Here is a 14,747-nt window from a genome sequence, read left to right as displayed (position 1 = left end):
CGTTTTTGGCCTAAGACACGGTCACATGCCTCTAACTGATATTCTACTTTTAGGAGTCATGAGAGCACATTCTTACGAACGTTAAAAGAGGAAATGAACACGTCAACCAAATGCGACCACGAAGGGACTCGAACCCTCAATCTTCTGATTCAAAGTCAGACACCTTATCCATTAGGCCACACGGTCTTGTTTGGTTGGCCTGCGTTAAGGATTTCGAACCACTTTAAAGCGATACAAGATGAACTACAATGTGTAAAAGATGATTTCCACTTATCACTGATCTCCCACTTCTGAAAAAAAAGAGATTGCTGTTTCTCTCTCTAATCAACAAACATTGATATTCTTCATCCTCCGACAATAACAAAGGGATATTTAACATTTTTAGTGTTCCCAAGGGGGAAGAGGAAAAGGTAAGGAAGCTGTGTTTGTCAGGATGGCCGAGTGGTTTAAGGCGCCAGACTCAAGAGTAGTTTCTTCCCCATACTTGGGTGTTCTGGTCTCCAGATGGAGGCGTGGGTTCAAATCCCACTTATGACAATGCGTTTTTGGCCTAAGACACGGTCACGTGCCTCTAACTGATATTTTACTTTTAGGAGTCATGAGAGCACATTCTTACGAACGTTAAAAGGAGATGAACACATCAACCAAGTGCCACAGCGACCACAAAGGGACTCGAACCCTCAAACTTCTGATCCGAAGTCAGACGCCTTATCCATTAGGCCACGCGGTCTTGTTTGGTTGGCCTGCGGTAAGGATTTCGAACCACTGTAAAGCGATCCAAGATGAACTACAATGTGTAAAAGATGATTTCCATTTATCACTGATCTCCCAACTCTGAAAAAAAAAAGATTGCTGTTTCTCTCTCTAATCAACAAACATTGATATTCTTCATCCTCCGACTATAACAAAGGTATATTTAAAATTTTTAGTATTCCCAAGGGGGAAGAGGAAAAGGTAAGGAAGCTGTGTTTGTCAGGATGGCCGAGTGGTCTAAGGCGCCAGACTCAAGAGTAGTTTCTTCCCCATACTTGGGTGTTCTGGTCTCCAGATGGAGGCGTGGGTTCAAATCCCACTTCTGACACTGTGTTTTTGGCCTAAGACACGGTCACGTGCCTCTAACTGATATTTTACTTTTAGGAGTCATGAGAGCACATTCTTACGAACGTTAAAAGGAGATGAACACATCAACCAAGTGCCACTGCGACCACGAAGGGACTCAAACCCTCAATCTTCTGATCCGAAGTCAGACGCCTTATCCATTAGGCCACACGGTCCTGCCTGGTTGGCCCGTGTTAAGGATTCCAAACTACTTTAAAACTATCCAAGATTAATTACAATGTGTAAAAGATGATTTCCACTTATCACTGATCTCCCACTTCTGAAAAAAAAAAAGATTTCCTGTTCCCAAGGGGGAAGAGGAAAGGGTATGGTAGCTGTGTTTGTCAGGATGGCCGAGTGGTCTAAGGCGCCAGACTCAAGAGTAGTTTCTTCCCCATACTTGGGTGTTCTGGTCTCCAGATGGAGGCGTGGGTTCAAATCCCACTTCTGACAATGCGTTTTTGGCCTAAGACACGGTCACGTGCCTCTAACTGATATTTTACTTTTAGGAGTCATGAGAGCACATTCTTACGAACGTTAAAAGGAGATGAACACGTCAACCAAGTGCCACTGCGACCACGAAGGGACTCGAACCCTCAATCTTCTGATTCGAAGTCAGACGCCTTATCCATTAGGTCACACGGTCCTGACTGGTTGGCCCGTGTTAAGGATTCCGAACAACTTTAAAACTATCCAAGATTAATTACAATGTGTAAAAGATGATTTCCACTTATCACTGATCTCCCACTTCTGAAAAAAAAAAAGATTGCTGTTTCTCTCTCTAATCAACAAACATTGATATTCCTCATTCTCCGACAATAACAAATCCCACTTCTGACAATGCGTTTTTGGCCTAAGACACGGTCACGTGCCTCTAACTGATATTTTACTTTTAGGAGTCATGAGAGCACATTCTTACGAACGTTAAAAGGAGATGAACACGTCAACCAAGTGCCACTGCGACCACGAAGGGACTCAAACCCTCAATCTTCTGATCCGAAGTCAGACGCCTTATCCATTAGGCCACACGGTATTGTTTGGTTGGCCTGTGTTAAGAATTTCAAACCACTTTAAAGCGATCCAAGATGAACTACAATGTGTAAAAGATGATTTCCATTTATCACTGATCTCCCAACTCTGAAAAAAAAAAGATTGCTGTTTCTCTCTCTAATCAACAAACATTGATATTCTTCATCCTCCGACTATAACAAAGGTATATTTAACATTTTTAGTGTTCCCAAGGGGGAAGAGGAAAAGGTAAGGAAGCTGTGTTTGTCAGGATGGCCGAGTGGTCTAAGGCGCCAGACTCAAGAGTTGTTTCTTCCCCATACTTGGGTGTTCTGGTCTCCAGATGGAGGCGTGGGTTCAAATCCCACTTCTGACAATGCGTTTTTGGCCTAAGACACGGTCACGTGCCTCTAACTGATATTCTACTTTTAGGAGTCATGAGAGCACATTCTTACGAACGTTAAAAGAGGAAATGAACACGTCAACCAAATGCGACCACGAAGGGACTCGAACCCTCAATCTTCTGATCCGAAGTCAGACGCCTTATCCATTAGGCCACGCGGTCTTGCTTGGTTGGCCTGCTTTAAGGATTTCGAACCACTTTAAAGCGATCCAAGATGAACTACAATGTGTAAAAGATGATTTCCATTTATCACTGATCTCCCAACTCTGAAAAAAAAAAGATTGCTGTTTCTCTCTCTAATCAACAAACATTGATATTCTTCATCCTCCGACTATAACAAAGGTATATTTCACATTTTTAGTGTTCCCAAGGGGGAAGAGGAAAAGGTAAGGAAGCTGTGTTTGTCAGGATGGCCGAGTGGTCTAAGGCGCCAGACTCAAGAGTAGTTTCTTCCCCATACTTGGGTGTTCTGGTCTCCAGATGGAGGCGTGGGTTCAAATCCCACTTCTGACAATGCGTTTTTGGCCTAAGACACGGTCACGTGCCTCTAACTGATATTTTACTTTTAGGAGTCATGAGAGCACATTCTTACGAACGTTAAAAGCAGATGAACACGTCAACCAAGTGCCACTGCGACCACGAAGGGACTCGAACCCTCAATCTTCTGATTCGAAGTCAGACGCCTTATCCATTAGGTCACACGGTCCTGACTGGTTGGCCCGTGTTAAGGATTCCGAACAACTTTAAAACTATCCAAGATTAATTACAATGTGTAAAAGATGATTTCCACTTATCACTGATCTCCCACTTCTGAAAAAAAAAAAGATTGCTGTTTCTCTCTCTAATCAACAAACATTGATATTCCTCATTCTCCGACAATAACAAATCCCACTTCTGACAATGCGTTTTTGGCCTAAGACACGGTCACGTGCCTCTAACTGATATTTTACTTTTAGGAGTCATGAGAGCACATTCTTACGAACGTTAAAATGAGATGAACACGTCAACCAAGTGCCACTGCGACCACGAAGGGACTCAAACCCTCAATCTTCTGATCCGAAGTCAGACGCCTTATCCATTAGGCCACACGGTATTGTTTGGTTGGCCTGTGTTAAGGATTTCAAACCACTTTAAAGCGATCCAAGATGAACTACAATGTGTAAAAGATGATTTCCATTTATCACTGATCTCCCAACTCTGAAAAAAAAAAGATTGCTGTTTCTCTCTCTAATCAACAAACATTGATATTCTTCATCCTCCGACTATAACAAAGGTATATTTAACATTTTTAGTGTTCCCAAGGGGGAAGAGGAAAAGGTAAGGAAGCTGTGTTTGTCAGGATGGCCGAGTGGTCTAAGGCGCCAGACTCAAGAGTAGTTTCTTCCCCATACTTGGGTGTTCTGGTCTCCAGATGGAGGCGTGGGTTCAAATCCCACTTCTGACAATGTGTTTTTGGCCTAAGACACGGTCACGTGCCTCTAACTGATATTCTACTTTTAGGAGTCATGAGAGCACATTCTTACGAACGTTTAAAGGAGATGAACACGTCAACCAAGTGCCACTGCGACCACGAAGGGACTCGAACCCTCAATCTTCTGATCCGAAGTCAGACGCCTTATCCATTAGGCCACACAGTCCTGACTGGTTGGCCAGTGTTAAGGATTCCGAACTACTTTAAAGCGATCCAAGATTAATTACAATGTGTAAAAGATGATTTTCACTTATCACTGATCTCCCACTTCTGAAAAAAAAAAAAAGATTGCTGTTTCTCTCTCTAATCAACAAACATTGATATTCTTCACCCTCCGACAATAACAAAGGGATATTTAGCATTTTTAGGGTTCCCAAACGCTAAGAGGAAAAGGTATGGTAGCTGTTTTTGTCAGGATGGCCGAGTGGTCTAAGGCGCCAGACTCAAGAGTTGTTTCTTCCCCATACTTGGGTGTTCTGGTCTCCAGATGGAGGCGTGGGTTCAAATCCCACTTCTGACAATGCGTTTTTGGCCTAAGACACGGTCACGTGCCTCTAACTGATATTTTACTTTTAGGAGTCATGAGAGCACATTCTTACGAACGTTAAAAGGAGATGAACACGTCAACCAAGTGCCACTGCGACCACGAAGGGACTCAAACCCTCAATCTTCTGATCCGAAGTCAGACGCCTTATCCATTAGGCCACACGGTCCTGACTGGTTGGCTCATGTTAAGGATTCCGAACTACTTTAAAACTATCCAAGATTAATTACAATGTGTAAAAGATGATTTCCACTTATCACTGATCTCCCACTTCTGAAAAAAAAAAGATTGCTGTTTCTCTCTCTAATCAACAAACATTGATATTCTTCATTCTCCGACAATAACAAAGGGATATTTAACATTTTTAGTGTTCCCAAGGGGGAAGAGGAAAAGGTACGGTAGCTGTGTTTGTCTGGATGGCCGAGTGGTCTAAGGCGCCAGACTCAAGAGTAGTTTCTTCCCCATACTTGGGTGTTCTGGTCTCCAGATGGAGGCGTGGGTTCAAATCCCACTTCTGACAATGTGTTTTTGGCCTAAGACACGGTCACGTGCCTCTAACTGATATTCTACTTTTAGGAGTCATGAGAGCACATTCTTACAAACGTTAAAAGAGGAAATGAACACGTCAACCAAATGCGACCACGAAGGGACTCGAACCCTCAATCTTCTGATTCGAAGTCAGACACCTTATCCATTAGGCCACGCGGTCTTGTTTGGTTGGCCTGCCTTAAGGATTTCGAACCACTTTAAAGCGATACAAGATGAACTACAATGTGTAAAAGATGATTTCCACTTATCACTGATCTCCCACTTCTGAAAAAAAAGAGATTGCTGTTTCTCTCTCTAATCAACAAACATTGATATTCTTCATCCTCCGACAATAACAAAGGGATATTTAACATTTTTAGTGTTCCCAAGGGGGAAGAGGAAAAGGTAAGGAAGCTGTGTTTGTCAGGATGGCCGAGTGGTCTAAGGCGCCAGACTCAAGAGTAGTTTCTTCCCCATACTTGGGTGTTCTGGTCTCCAGATGGAGGCGTGGGTTAAAATCCCACTTCTGACAATGCGTTTTTGGCCTAAGACACGGTCACGTGCCTCTAACTGATATTTTACTTTTAGGAGTCATGAGAGCACATTCTTACGAACGTTAAAAAGAGATGAACACGTCAACCAAATGCGACCACGAAGGGACTCGAACCCTCAATCTTCTGATCCGAAGTCAGACGCCTTATCCATTAGGCCACACGGTCCTGACTGGTTGGCCCGTGTTAAGGATTCCGAACTACTTTAAAACTATCCAAGATTAATTACAATGTGTAAAAGATGATTTCCACTTATCACTGATCTCCCACTTCTGAAAAAAAAAAAGATTGCTGTTTCTCTCTCTAATCAACAAACATTGATATTCTTCATTCTCCGACAATAACAAAGGGATATTTAACATTTTTAGTGTTCCCAAGGGGGAAGAGGAAAAGATACGGTAGCTGTGTTTGTCAGGATGGCCGAGTGTTCTAAGGCGCCAGACTCAAGAGTAGTTTCTTCCCCATACTTGGGTGTTTTGGTCTCCAGATGGAGGCGTGGGTTCAAATCCCACTTCTGACAATGCGTTTTTTGCCTAAGACACGGTCACGTGCCTCTAACTGATATTTTACTTTTAGGAGTCATGAGAGCACATTCTTACGAACGTTAAAAGAAAATGAACACATCAACCAAGTGCCACTGCGACCACGAAGGGACTCGAACCCTCAATCTTCTTATCCGAAGTCAGACGCCTTATCCATTAGGCCACGCGGTCTTGTTTGGTTGGTCTGCGTTAAGGATTTCGAACCACTTTAAAGCGATCCAAGATGAACTACAATGTGTAAAAGATGATTTCCATTTATCACTGATCTCCCAACTCTGAAAAAAAAAAGATTGCTGTTTCTCTCTCTAATCAACAAACATTGATATTCTTCATCCTCCGACTATAACAAAGGTATATTTAACATTTTTAGTGTTCCCAAGGGGGAAGAGGAAAAGGTAAGGCAGCTGTGTTTGTCAGGATGGCCGAGTGGTCTAAGGCGCAAGACTCAAGAGTAGTTTCTTCCCCATACTTGGGTGTTCTGGTCTCCAGATGGAGGCGTGGGTTCAAATCCCACTTCTGACAATGCGTTTTTGGCCTAAGACACGGTCACGTGCCTCTAACTGATATTCTACTTTTAGGAGTCATGAGAGCACATTCTTACGAACGTTTAAAGGAGATGAACACGTCAACCAAGTGCCACTGCGACCACGAAGGGACTCGAACCCTCAATCTTCTGATCCGAAGTCAGACGCCTTATCCATTAGGCCACACGGTCCTGACTGGTTGGCCCGTGTTAAGGATTCCGAACTACTTTAAAGCGATCCAAGATTAATTACAATGTGTAAAAGATGATTTTCACTTATCACTGATCTCCCACTTCTGAAAAAAAAAAAAAGATTGCTGTTTCTCTCTCTAATCAACAAACATTGATATTCTTCACCCTCCGACAATAACAAAGGGATATTTAGCATTTTTAGGGTTCCCAAACGCTAAGAGGAAAAGGTATGGTAGCTGTTTTTGTCAGGATGGCCGAGTGGTCTAAGGCGCCAGACTCAAGAGTTGTTTCTTCCCCATACTTGGGTGTTCTGGTCTCCAGATGGAGGCGTGGGTTCAAATCCCACTTCTGACAATGCGTTTTTGGCCTAAGACACGGTCACGTGCCTCTAACTGATATTTTACTTTTAGGAGTCATGAGAGCACATTCTTACGAACGTTAAAAGGAGATGAACACGTCAACCAAGTGCCACTGCGACCACGAAGGGACTCAAACCCTCAATCTTCTGATCCGAAGTCAGACGCCTTATCCATTAGGCCACACGGTCCTGACTGGTTGGCTCATGTTAAGGATTCCGAACTACTTTAAAACTATCCAAGATTAATTACAATGTGTAAAAGATGATTTCCACTTATCACTGATCTCCCACTTCTGAAAAAAAAAAGATTGCTGTTTCTCTCTCTAATCAACAAACATTGATATTCTTCATTCTCCGACAATAACAAAGGGATATTTAACATTTTTAGTGTTCCCAAGGGGGAAGAGGAAAAGGTACGGTAGCTGTGTTTGTCTGGATGGCCGAGTGGTCTAAGGCGCCAGACTCAAGAGTAGTTTCTTCCCCATACTTGGGTGTTCTGGTCTCCAGATGGAGGCGTGGGTTCAAATCCCACTTCTGACAATGTGTTTTTGGCCTAAGACACGGTCACGTGCCTCTAACTGATATTTTACGTTTAGGAGTCATGAGAGCACATTCTTACGAACGTTAAAAGGAAATGAACACGTCAACCAAGTGCCACTGCGACCACGAAGGGACTCGAACCCTCAATTTTCTGATCCGAAGTCAGACGCCTTATCCATTAGGCCACACAGTCCTGACTGGTTGGCCCGTGTTAAGGATTCCGAACTACTTTAAAACTATCCAAGATTAATTACAATGTGTAAAAGATGATTTCCACTTATCACTGATCTCCCACTTCTGAAAAAAAAAAAGATTGCTGTTTCTCTCTCTAATCAACAAACATTGATATTCTTCACCCTCCGGCAATAACAAAGGGATATTAAACATTTTTAGTGTTCCCAAGGGGAAAGGGGAAAGAGGAAAAGGTATTGTAGCTGTGTTTGACAGGATGGCTGAGTGGTCTACGGCGCCAGACTCAAGAGTAGTTTCTTCCCCATACTTGGGTGTTCTGGTCTCCAGATGGAGGCGTGGGTTCAAATCCCACTTCTGACAATGTGTTTTTGGCCTAAGACACAGTCACGTGCCTCTAACTGATATTTTACTTTTAGGAGTCATGAGAGCACATTCTTACGAACGTTAAAAGGAGATGAACACGTCAACCAAGTGCCACTGCGACCACGAAGGGACTCGAACCCTCAATCTTCTAATTTGAAGTCAGACGCCTTATCCATTAGGCTATGCAGTCCTGTCTAGTTGGCCTGCATTAAGGATTTCGAACCACTTTAAAGTGATACAAGATGAACTACAATGTGTAAAAGATGATTTCCACTTATCACTGATCTCCCACTTCTGAAAAAAAAAGATTGCTGTTTCTCTCTCTAATCAACAAACATTGATATTCTTCATTCTCCGACAATAACAAAGGGATATTTAACATTTTTAGTGTTCCCAAGGGGGAAGAGGAAAAGGTACGGTAGCTGTGTTTGTCAGGATGGCCGAGTGGTCTAAGGCGCCAGACTCAAGAGTAGTTTCTTCCCCATACTTGGGTGTTCTGGTCTCCAGATGGAGGCGTGGGTTCAAATCCCACTTCTGACAATGCGTTTTTGGCCTAAGACACGGTCACGTGCCTCTAACTGATATTTTACTTTTAGGAGTCATGAGAGCACATTCTTACGAACGTTAAAAGGAGATGAACACGTCAACCAAGTGCCACTGCGACCACGAAGGGACTCGAACCCTCAATCTTCTGATTCGAAGTCAGACGCCTTATCCATTAGGCCACACGGTCCTGACTGGTTGGCCCGTGTTAAGGATTCCGAACTACTTTAAAACTATCCAAGATTAATTACAATGTGTAAAAGATGATTTCCACTTATCACTGATCTCCCACTTCTGAAAAAAAAAAAGATTGCTGTTTCTCTCTCTAATCAACAAACATTGATATTCCTCATTCTCCGACAATAACAAAGGGATATTTAAAATTTTTAGTGTTCCCAAGTTGGAAGAGGAAAAGATACGGTAGCTGTGTTAGTCAGGATGGCCGAGTGGTCTAAGGCGCCAGACTCAAGAGTAGTTTCTTCCCCATACTTGGGTGTTCTGGTCTCCAGATGGAGGCGTGGGTTCAAATCCCACTTCTGACAAAGCGTTTTTGGCCTAAGACACGGTCACGTGCCTCTAACTGATATTTTACTTTTAGGAGTCATGAGAGCACATTCTTACGAACGTTAAAAGGAGATGAACACGTCAACCAAGTGCCACTGCGACCACGAAGGGACTCGAACCCTCAATCTTCTGATCCGAAGTCAGACGCCTTATCCATTAGGCCACACGGTATTGTTTGGTTGGCCTGTGTTTAGGATTTCAAACCACTTTAAAGCGATCCAAGATGAACTACAATGTGTAAAAGATGATTTCCATTTATCACTGATCTCCCAACTCTGAAAAAAAAAAGATTGCTGTTTCTCTCTCTAATCAACAAACATTGATATTCTTCATCCTCCGACTATAACAAAGGTATATTTAACATTTTTAGTGTTCCCAAGGGGGAAGAGGAAAAGGTAAGGAAGCTGTGTTTGTCAGGATGGCCGAGTGGGCTAAGACTCAAGAGTAGTTTCTTCCCCATACTTGGGTGTTCTGGTCTCCAGATGGAGGCGTGGGTTCAAATCCCACTTCTGACAATGCGTTTTTGGCCTAAGACACGGTCACGTGCCTCTAACTGACATTTTACTTTTAGGAGTCATGAGAGCACATTCTTACGAACGTTAAAAGGAGATGAACACGTCAACCAAATGCAACCACGAAGGGACTCGAACCCTCAATCTTCTGATTCAACATCAGACGCCTTATCCATTAGGCCAAGCGGTCTTGTTTGGTTGGCCTGCGTTAAGGATTTCGAACCACTTTAAAGCGATCCAAGATGAACTACAATGTGTAAAAGATGATTTCCACTTATCACTGATCTCCCACTTCTGAAAAAAAAAGAGATTGCTGTTTCTCTCTCTAATCAACAAACATTGATATTCTTCATCCTCCGACAATAACAAAGGGATATTTAACATTTTTAGTGTTCCCAAGGGGGAAGAGGAAAAGGTAAGGAAGCTGTGTTTGTCAGGATGGCTGAGTGGTCTAAGGCGCCAGACCCAAGAGTAGTTTCTTCCCCATACTTGGGTGTTCTGGTCTCCAGATGGAGGTGTGGGTTCAAATCCCACTTCTGACAATGCGTTTTTGGCCTAAGACACGGTCACGTGCCTCTAACTGATATTTTACTTTTAGGAGTCATGAGAGCACATTCTTACGAACGTTAAAAGGAGATGAACACGTCAACCAAGTGCCACTGCGACCACGAAGGGACTCGAACCCTCAATCTTCTGATCCGAAGTCAGACGCCTTATCCATTAGGCCACACGGTCCTGACTGGTTGGCCCGTGTTAAGGATTCCAAACTACTTTAAAACTATCCAAGATTAATTACAGTGTGTAAAAGATGATTTCCATTTATCACTGATCTCCCACTTCTGAAAAAAAAAGAGATTGCTGTTTCTCTCTCTAATCAACAAACATTGATATTCTTCATCCTCCGACAATAACAAAGGGATATTTAAATTTTTAGTGTTCCCAAGGGGGAAGAGGAAAAGGTAAGGAAGCTGTGTTTGTCAGGATGGCCGAGTGGTCTAAGGCGCCAGACTCAAGAGTAGTTTCTTCCCCATACTTGGGTGTTCTGGTCTCCAGATGGAGGCGTGGGTTCAAATCCCACTTCTGACAATGCGTTTTTGGCCTAAGACACGGTCACGTGCCTCTAACTGATATTTTACTTTTAGGAGTCATGAGACACATTCTTACGAACGTTAAAAGGAGATGAACACATCAACCAAGTGCCACTGCGACCACGAAGGGACTCGAACCCTCAATCTTCTGATCCGAAGTCAGACGCCTTATCCATTAGGCCACGCGGTCTTGTTTGGTTGGCCTGTGTTAAGGATTTCAAACCACTTTAAAGCGATCCAAGATGAACTACAATGTGTAAAAGATGATTTCCATTTATCACTGATCTCCCAACTCTGAAAAAAAAAAGATTGCTGTTTCTCTCTCTAATCAACAAACATTGATATTCTTCATCCTCCGACTATAACAAAGGTATATTTAACATTTTTAGTGTTCCCAAGGGGGAAGAGGAAAAGGTAAGGAAGCTGTGTTTGTCAGGATGGCCGAGTGGTCTAAGGCACCAGACTCAAGAGTAGTTTCTTCTCCATACTTGGGTGTTCTGGTCTCCAGATGGAGGCGTGGGTTCAAATCCCACTTCTGACAATGTGTTTTTGGCCTAAGACACGGTCACGTGCCTCTAACTGATATTTTACTTTTAGGAGTCATGAGAGCACATTCTTACGAACGTTAAAAGAGGAAATGAACACGTCAACCAAATGCGACCACAAGGGACTCGAACCCTCAATCTTCTGATTCGAAGACAGACGCCTTATCCATTAGGCCACGCGGTCTTGTTTGGTTAGCCTGCGTTAAGGATTTCGAACCACTTTAAAGCGATCCAAGATGAACTACAATGTGTAAAAGATGATTTCCACTTATCACTGATCTCCCACTTCTGAAAAAAAAGAGATTGCTGTTTCTCTCTCTAATCAACAAACATTGATATTCTTCATCCTCCGACTATAACAAAGGGATATTTAACATTTTTAATGTTCCCAAGGGGGAAGAGGAAAAGGTAAGGAAGCTGTGTTTGTCAGGATGGCTGAGTGGTCTAAAGTGCCAGACTCAAGAGTAGTTTCTTCCCCATACTTGGGTATTCTGGTCTCCAGATGGAGGCGTGGGTTTAAATCCTACTTCTGACAATGTGTTTTTGGCCTAAGACACGGTCACGTGCCTCTAACTGATATTTTACTTTTAGGAGTCATGAGAGCACATTCTTACGAACGTTAAAAGGAGATGAACACATCAACCAAGTGCCACTGCGACCACGAAGGGACTCGAACCCTCAATCTTCTGATCCGAAGTCAGACGCCTTATCCATTAGGCCACACGGTCCTGCCTGGTTTGGCCCGTGTTAAGGATTCCAAACTACTTTAAAACTATCCAAGATTAATTACAATGTGTAAAAGATGATTTCCACTTATCACTGATCTACCACTTCTGAAAAAAAAAAAAGATTTCCTGTTCCCAAGGGGGAAGAGGAAAGGGTATGGTAGCTGTGTTTGTCAGGATGGCCAAGTGGTCTAAGGCGCCAGACTCAAGAGTAGTTTCCTCCCCATACTTGGGTGTTCTGGTCTCCTGATGGAGGCGTGGGTTCAAAGCCCACTTCTGACAATGCATTTTTGGCCTAAGTCACGGTCACGTGCCTCTAACTAATTTTTAGTGTTCCCAAGGGCGAAGAGGAAAAGGTAAGGAAGCTGTGTTTGTCAGGATGGCCGAGTGGTCTAAGGCGCCAGACTCAAGAGTAGTTTCTTCCCCATACTTGGGTGTTCTGGTCTCCAGATGGAGGCGTGGGTTCAAATCCCACTTCTGACAATGCGTTTTTGGCCTAAGACACGGTCACGTGCCTCTAACTGATATTTTACTTTTAGGAGTCATGAGAGCACATTCTTACGAACGTTAAAAGGAGATGAACACGTCAACCAAGTGCCACTGCGACCACGAAGGGACTCAAACCCTCAATCTTCTGATCCGAAGTCAGACGCCTTATCCATTAGGCCACACGGTCCTGAGTGGTTGGCTCATGTTAAGGATTCCGAACTACTTTAAAACTATCCAAGATTAATTACAATGTGTAAAAGATGATTTCCACTTATCACTGATCTCCCACTTCTGAAAAAAAAAGATTGCTGTTTCTCTCTCTAATCAACAAACATTGATATTCTTCATTCTCCGACAATAACAAAGGGATATTTAACATTTTTAGTGTTCCCAAGGGGGAAGAGGAAAAGGTACGGTAGCTGTGTTTGTCAGGATGGCCGAGTGGTCTAAGGCGCCAGACTCAAAAGTAGTTTCTTCCCCATACTTGGGTGTTCTGGTCTCCAGATGGAGGCGTGGGTTCAAAGCCCACTTCTGACAATGCATTTTTGGCCTAAGTCACGGTCACGTGCCTCTAACTAATTTTTAGTGTTCCCAAGGGGGAAGAGGAAAAGGTAAGGAAGCTGTGTTTGTCAGGATGGCCGAGTGGTCTAAGGCGCCAGACTCAAGAGTAGTTTCTTCCCCATACTTGGGTGTTCTGGTCTCCAGATGGAGGCGTGGGTTCAAATCCCACTTCTGACAATGCGTTTTTGGCCTAAGACACGGTCACGTGCCTCTAACTGATATTCTACTTTTAGGAGTCATGAGAGCACATTCTTACGAACGTTAAAAGAGGAAATGAACACGTCAACCAAATGCGACCACGAAGGGACTCGAACCCTCAATCTTCTGATCCGAAGTCAGACGCCTTATCCATTAGGCCACGCGGTCTTGCTTGGTTGGCCTGCTTTAAGGATTTCGAACCACTTTAAAGCGATCCAAGATGAACTACAATGTGTAAAAGATGATTTCCATTTATCACTGATCTCCCAACTCTGAAAAAAAAAAGATTGCTGTTTCTCTCTCTAATCAACAAACATTGATATTCTTCATCCTCCGACTATAACAAAGGTATATTTCACATTTTTAGTGTTCCCAAGGGGGAAGAGGAAAAGGTAAGGAAGCTGTGTTTGTCAGGATGGCCGAGTGGTCTAAGGCGCCAGACTCAAGAGTAGTTTCTTCCCCATACTTGGGTGTTCTGGTCTCCAGATGGAGGCGTGGGTTCAAATCCCACTTCTGACAATGCGTTTTTGGCCTAAGACACGGTCACGTGCCTCTAACTGATATTTTACTTTTAGGAGTCATGAGAGCACATTCTTACGAACGTTAAAAGGAGATGAACACGTCAACCAAGTGCCACTGCGACCACGAAGGGACTCGAACCCTCAATCTTCTGATTCGAAGTCAGACGCCTTATCCATTAGGTCACACGGTCCTGACTGGTTGGCCCGTGTTAAGGATTCCGAACAACTTTAAAACTATCCAAGATTAATTACAATGTGTAAAAGATGATTTCCACTTATCACTGATCTCCCACTTCTGAAAAAAAAAAAGATTGCTGTTTCTCTCTCTAATCAACAAACATTGATATTCCTCATTCTCCGACAATAACAAATCCCACTTCTGACAATGCGTTTTTGGCCTAAGACACGGTCACGTGCCTCTAACTGATATTTTACTTTTAGGAGTCATGAGAGCACATTCTTACGAACGTTAAAAGGAGATGAACACGTCAACCAAGTGCCACTGCGACCACGAAGGGACTCAAACCCTCAATCTTCTGATCAGAAGTCAGACGCCTTATCCATTAGGCCACACGGTATTGTTTGGTTGGCCTGTGTTAAGGATTTCAAACCACTTTAAAGCGATCCAAGATGAACTACAATGTGTAAAAGATGATTTCCATTTATCACTGATCTCCCAACTCTGAAA

At 43.2% G+C, this 14,747-nt stretch overlaps 29 non-coding genes across 29 annotated transcripts; 14 read left to right on the top strand and 15 right to left on the bottom strand.

Moving 5' to 3' along the window:
- Nucleotides 1–657: 657 nt before the first annotated feature.
- Nucleotides 658–730, bottom strand: TRNAR-UCG (transfer RNA arginine (anticodon UCG)). The gene has a single exon. It is a non-coding gene; the product is annotated as a tRNA-Arg (tRNA).
- Nucleotides 731–971: 241 nt separating this feature from the next.
- On the top strand, nt 972–1,081 carry TRNAL-CAA (transfer RNA leucine (anticodon CAA)). The gene is made up of 2 exons: nt 972–1,009; nt 1,036–1,081. It is a non-coding gene; the product is annotated as a tRNA-Leu (tRNA).
- Nucleotides 1,082–1,201: 120 nt separating this feature from the next.
- On the bottom strand, nt 1,202–1,274 carry TRNAR-UCG (transfer RNA arginine (anticodon UCG)). Its single transcript has one exon. It is a non-coding gene; the product is annotated as a tRNA-Arg (tRNA).
- Nucleotides 1,275–1,441: 167 nt separating this feature from the next.
- On the top strand, nt 1,442–1,551 carry TRNAL-CAA (transfer RNA leucine (anticodon CAA)). The gene is made up of 2 exons: nt 1,442–1,479; nt 1,506–1,551. It is a non-coding gene; the product is annotated as a tRNA-Leu (tRNA).
- Nucleotides 1,552–2,372: 821 nt separating this feature from the next.
- On the top strand, nt 2,373–2,482 carry TRNAL-CAA (transfer RNA leucine (anticodon CAA)). The gene is made up of 2 exons: nt 2,373–2,410; nt 2,437–2,482. It is a non-coding gene; the product is annotated as a tRNA-Leu (tRNA).
- A 116-nt stretch (nt 2,483–2,598) lies between these two features.
- TRNAR-UCG (transfer RNA arginine (anticodon UCG)) lies at nt 2,599–2,671 on the bottom strand. The gene has a single exon. It is a non-coding gene; the product is annotated as a tRNA-Arg (tRNA).
- A 241-nt stretch (nt 2,672–2,912) lies between these two features.
- On the top strand, nt 2,913–3,022 carry TRNAL-CAA (transfer RNA leucine (anticodon CAA)). The gene is made up of 2 exons: nt 2,913–2,950; nt 2,977–3,022. It is a non-coding gene; the product is annotated as a tRNA-Leu (tRNA).
- Nucleotides 3,023–3,843: 821 nt separating this feature from the next.
- Nucleotides 3,844–3,953, top strand: TRNAL-CAA (transfer RNA leucine (anticodon CAA)). The gene is made up of 2 exons: nt 3,844–3,881; nt 3,908–3,953. It is a non-coding gene; the product is annotated as a tRNA-Leu (tRNA).
- A 120-nt stretch (nt 3,954–4,073) lies between these two features.
- On the bottom strand, nt 4,074–4,146 carry TRNAR-UCG (transfer RNA arginine (anticodon UCG)). The gene has a single exon. It is a non-coding gene; the product is annotated as a tRNA-Arg (tRNA).
- Nucleotides 4,147–4,390: 244 nt separating this feature from the next.
- On the top strand, nt 4,391–4,500 carry TRNAL-CAA (transfer RNA leucine (anticodon CAA)). The gene is made up of 2 exons: nt 4,391–4,428; nt 4,455–4,500. It is a non-coding gene; the product is annotated as a tRNA-Leu (tRNA).
- Nucleotides 4,501–4,620: 120 nt separating this feature from the next.
- On the bottom strand, nt 4,621–4,693 carry TRNAR-UCG (transfer RNA arginine (anticodon UCG)). Its single transcript has one exon. It is a non-coding gene; the product is annotated as a tRNA-Arg (tRNA).
- A 467-nt stretch (nt 4,694–5,160) lies between these two features.
- Nucleotides 5,161–5,233, bottom strand: TRNAR-UCG (transfer RNA arginine (anticodon UCG)). Its single transcript has one exon. It is a non-coding gene; the product is annotated as a tRNA-Arg (tRNA).
- Nucleotides 5,234–5,698: 465 nt separating this feature from the next.
- Nucleotides 5,699–5,771, bottom strand: TRNAR-UCG (transfer RNA arginine (anticodon UCG)). The gene has a single exon. It is a non-coding gene; the product is annotated as a tRNA-Arg (tRNA).
- Nucleotides 5,772–6,787: 1,016 nt separating this feature from the next.
- TRNAR-UCG (transfer RNA arginine (anticodon UCG)) lies at nt 6,788–6,860 on the bottom strand. Its single transcript has one exon. It is a non-coding gene; the product is annotated as a tRNA-Arg (tRNA).
- Nucleotides 6,861–7,104: 244 nt separating this feature from the next.
- On the top strand, nt 7,105–7,214 carry TRNAL-CAA (transfer RNA leucine (anticodon CAA)). The gene is made up of 2 exons: nt 7,105–7,142; nt 7,169–7,214. It is a non-coding gene; the product is annotated as a tRNA-Leu (tRNA).
- A 120-nt stretch (nt 7,215–7,334) lies between these two features.
- Nucleotides 7,335–7,407, bottom strand: TRNAR-UCG (transfer RNA arginine (anticodon UCG)). The gene has a single exon. It is a non-coding gene; the product is annotated as a tRNA-Arg (tRNA).
- A 1,336-nt stretch (nt 7,408–8,743) lies between these two features.
- On the top strand, nt 8,744–8,853 carry TRNAL-CAA (transfer RNA leucine (anticodon CAA)). Its single transcript has 2 exons — nt 8,744–8,781; nt 8,808–8,853. It is a non-coding gene; the product is annotated as a tRNA-Leu (tRNA).
- A 120-nt stretch (nt 8,854–8,973) lies between these two features.
- On the bottom strand, nt 8,974–9,046 carry TRNAR-UCG (transfer RNA arginine (anticodon UCG)). Its single transcript has one exon. It is a non-coding gene; the product is annotated as a tRNA-Arg (tRNA).
- A 242-nt stretch (nt 9,047–9,288) lies between these two features.
- Nucleotides 9,289–9,398, top strand: TRNAL-CAA (transfer RNA leucine (anticodon CAA)). The gene is made up of 2 exons: nt 9,289–9,326; nt 9,353–9,398. It is a non-coding gene; the product is annotated as a tRNA-Leu (tRNA).
- Nucleotides 9,399–10,594: 1,196 nt separating this feature from the next.
- On the bottom strand, nt 10,595–10,667 carry TRNAR-UCG (transfer RNA arginine (anticodon UCG)). The gene has a single exon. It is a non-coding gene; the product is annotated as a tRNA-Arg (tRNA).
- A 241-nt stretch (nt 10,668–10,908) lies between these two features.
- TRNAL-CAA (transfer RNA leucine (anticodon CAA)) lies at nt 10,909–11,018 on the top strand. Its single transcript has 2 exons — nt 10,909–10,946; nt 10,973–11,018. It is a non-coding gene; the product is annotated as a tRNA-Leu (tRNA).
- Nucleotides 11,019–11,137: 119 nt separating this feature from the next.
- TRNAR-UCG (transfer RNA arginine (anticodon UCG)) lies at nt 11,138–11,210 on the bottom strand. Its single transcript has one exon. It is a non-coding gene; the product is annotated as a tRNA-Arg (tRNA).
- Nucleotides 11,211–11,451: 241 nt separating this feature from the next.
- TRNAL-CAA (transfer RNA leucine (anticodon CAA)) lies at nt 11,452–11,561 on the top strand. Its single transcript has 2 exons — nt 11,452–11,489; nt 11,516–11,561. It is a non-coding gene; the product is annotated as a tRNA-Leu (tRNA).
- Nucleotides 11,562–12,220: 659 nt separating this feature from the next.
- TRNAR-UCG (transfer RNA arginine (anticodon UCG)) lies at nt 12,221–12,293 on the bottom strand. The gene has a single exon. It is a non-coding gene; the product is annotated as a tRNA-Arg (tRNA).
- Nucleotides 12,294–12,663: 370 nt separating this feature from the next.
- Nucleotides 12,664–12,773, top strand: TRNAL-CAA (transfer RNA leucine (anticodon CAA)). The gene is made up of 2 exons: nt 12,664–12,701; nt 12,728–12,773. It is a non-coding gene; the product is annotated as a tRNA-Leu (tRNA).
- Nucleotides 12,774–12,893: 120 nt separating this feature from the next.
- On the bottom strand, nt 12,894–12,966 carry TRNAR-UCG (transfer RNA arginine (anticodon UCG)). Its single transcript has one exon. It is a non-coding gene; the product is annotated as a tRNA-Arg (tRNA).
- Nucleotides 12,967–13,407: 441 nt separating this feature from the next.
- On the top strand, nt 13,408–13,517 carry TRNAL-CAA (transfer RNA leucine (anticodon CAA)). The gene is made up of 2 exons: nt 13,408–13,445; nt 13,472–13,517. It is a non-coding gene; the product is annotated as a tRNA-Leu (tRNA).
- Nucleotides 13,518–13,633: 116 nt separating this feature from the next.
- On the bottom strand, nt 13,634–13,706 carry TRNAR-UCG (transfer RNA arginine (anticodon UCG)). The gene has a single exon. It is a non-coding gene; the product is annotated as a tRNA-Arg (tRNA).
- Nucleotides 13,707–13,947: 241 nt separating this feature from the next.
- TRNAL-CAA (transfer RNA leucine (anticodon CAA)) lies at nt 13,948–14,057 on the top strand. The gene is made up of 2 exons: nt 13,948–13,985; nt 14,012–14,057. It is a non-coding gene; the product is annotated as a tRNA-Leu (tRNA).
- The last annotated feature ends 690 nt before the right edge of the window (nt 14,058–14,747 follow it).

The sequence above is a fragment of the Hyla sarda genome, chromosome 9, assembly GCF_029499605.1.
Source record: "Hyla sarda isolate aHylSar1 chromosome 9, aHylSar1.hap1, whole genome shotgun sequence".
NCBI lineage: Eukaryota > Metazoa > Chordata > Amphibia > Anura > Hylidae > Hyla > Hyla sarda.
Note: the sequence above shows the minus strand (reverse complement) of the source record. Positions and strands in the feature narration are given on the sequence as shown.